The sequence below is a fragment of the Mytilus edulis genome, chromosome 1 (genome assembly GCF_963676685.1).
Source record: "Mytilus edulis chromosome 1, xbMytEdul2.2, whole genome shotgun sequence".
Lineage (NCBI taxonomy): Eukaryota > Metazoa > Mollusca > Bivalvia > Mytilida > Mytilidae > Mytilus > Mytilus edulis.
Window position 1 is genome coordinate 114,505,326 of NC_092344.1, and position 3,082 is coordinate 114,508,407.

Consider the following 3,082-nt stretch of genomic DNA (forward strand, 5'->3'; position numbering starts at 1 on the left):
AATGTGTCATTTCAAAAACACCGTACATCAGCTCGCCCCTATTTATATTCGGCCTGTAATTGTAAAGCAAAATTATATCCGGGTGAAATTTGATCCGGAGGAAAAAATCTCACAGTAGTTCAACTAGTTGTTGTTATTTTTTATTCGGAGGAAAATATTTCCCTGGGATATTTTTTCCTTTGTTTGTGAAATTCTATCTGGGTAGTTAACTTATTGAATAGTTAGTAGAAAAAATCTTATCCTTCACAAATACTATGAAATGATAATAGTGTATTTGAATATAAAAAGCTAAATTGTTAAAAAAAAAGTATTATAAGGGGAAATAATTACACAAATTTCCTGAAATATTCAAGTCAATATCATTCTTTTGAAAAGAAAATTATCCTGAAACATAAGAAAGAAAACCAGAAGTAATATCAAAGATCGTAGTTTTGAAATAATATCATGTTTACATAAGGCAGAGACACATGTATATATGTCTCTGCATAAGGTAAGAGAAATACATATAAAGGTGAGTTGTTTTCAGATCTCAGTACAAATATAAATTAAAAAGTAAAGGTAGAAATATAGTTGCATTACTACTGTTGAGTAATGGAACTTCGGAATTTGATTATAATGATATTTTTAACTTTATAAATAGTTTTCTACATAAATAGTTTTGTCTGGGGACAAATATGTAGTTATTGATTATATGGAAATTAGATAAATCATAACATAACAATATATTGGAACAAAAGCAATTTTAACAGCTGGATAGTATTTATCTGTGAAATGTTATCTGTCTTATTTAATCATGTTGTAAGTCATCTTTTTATATAAATGAATATATAAGAAATAAGATTCAAGGAAAAATTTCACTATGAAATATATCCAGGAATATATTATTTTAATATCTTTAAAATATAAATTGCTCGTAATTACCTCCCATTGATAAATTAATGCAAAGGAGTAGGTTCAGTAAGACCCCTTTTTGGCCCCAAAATATAGCAGTTTTACAAAATTGTTAAAATGTAAATCTTTAGTTATTTATTGGACAGTAGAATGCTTCTGCTATATAAATATGGGCTGTTTTTGACAATACAATGCACATATATCCGGAACTAGCACCATTAAGTCATGCTAAATTACTGAAATCCTCATAATTCTAGCATTTTAGTTAAATTTTAGACGGTTTTCGTGTAAAACGAAAGTGGCCGCATTCGTGTTCATCCTTAATATTGAAATGTAAGTTGTATTTAATGATAATACATAACATATATAAAGGTTGAGGATGAACACGGATGCGGCCACTTTCATTTTTACCAAAAACCATCTGAAAAGTGACATTTTTCGGCAGGGGCGGATGCAGGAATTTTCGAAAGGGGGGATGCTAACCCAGGGAAAAGGGGGGGGTGCAAGGGGGGGTGCAAAACATATGTCCCGATACAAATGCATTGATCGGCAAAAATAAAGGGGGGGTGCGCACCCCCGGAACCCCCCCCCCCCTGGATCCGCCACTGTTTTTCGGCATATTATGTAGATTTTTCATATTTGAGCATGAATCGGATCGTTTTTAATGACTAAATCTGTTAAAATCTTTCACATAAACTAATTAATTCAAATAAAATAGACACTTAAGTGTTTAAAAAGTGGTCAAAATCTTTCGTCAGATGAACCTGAAATTTGAGGCCATTGAGGAGTAACTTACATAGTAGTTAATGGGACTTTATATCACAAGTTTGTGTGAAATATGGTACGGCAAATATATGCCGGTACATACTATCCGCATAACAGATAGATTTTCACTCCTCTGGAAAAAAAATCTACCTCTGAAATTTCATGGCTGGAAAAATTACTTTGACAAATTATCCTCAGGATAAAATATCACAGAGGGAGAAATAAACTGTTACATAATAACTGTTTTTTGATGAGGTAAAATATGGTTTTATTGACTTTTGAAAAACTGATATTCACTGACAGTATTAAAAACGGATTCAGTAATTTGTCAGTCTATGAATTTCCATTTATTATTTAAAACATTTATGGCATCCCGTTAACGATGATATATGTAGATAAGTGCTGAAAAAATTTACAGTCCTGCAATAAACCGCTTCACCATACAAATAAGGATTAGATTACTAGTATTAATTATTGTATACCAGAGGCGGGATTAAGTGGGACCAGGGACCCCCCTTTTTTATGGAAAAAACTTGGTTGATTTATCAGCTCAAATAGTACCTATATAGATATAAGAGGATATATGGTATGAATGCTAATGAGACGAGACAACTCTCCAACCAAGTCACAATTTGTTAAAGTAAACCATTAAAGGTCAAATTACGGTCTCCAACACAGAGCCTTGGTTTACACCGAACAGCAAGCTATATAAATGGCACATATATGCATATACAATCTTATTCTATATAAAAAAAACACTTTTCAATTATATAATATACTTTAATTTATATGAAATATTGAAGAATTATGATCCATTGATATATTACAATCGGTCCATTAATACATATAGATATTTTCCTCGCCGGTAAAATTGCACCCCATTGATATATTTTATATATTAAAAAAGGGACCCATTTCAGCGGCACATATGTATATACCTTCATATAGGGAGTGAGTCTGAAGATAAGATAAGATAAGATAGTTTTATTTGATTAGAATGATTAGAATGATTAAAGTACATTCAAATTATAAAACAAAACATGAACACAACAACATGAACACACAATGTATATAACCTAAGTAAAACCATGCTATGACAAAACATAACTTGAAGTTTTTCAATTGCATGTACATGTATGTAAAATCTACTGGTATATATGACAATGTCAAGTTTATATAACAATTAAACAGAAGAGTTATAATCAAAGGACTGCAATATTTTATTTACATATCCAGTCAATCAGCTGTCTGGGTGATTTATAACACCTGTAAAACCTTAAAAACGTATCATTGTTTTATTTTGATTTGTCAATCAAAAGTTATGTTAATTATTTATCGATGAAAGTTCCATATAACTTTTTAAAAAAGCGAAAAGAAAAGATATTTTATTAAACATTTTAAAACATCTAATGTATCAGCAATGTAC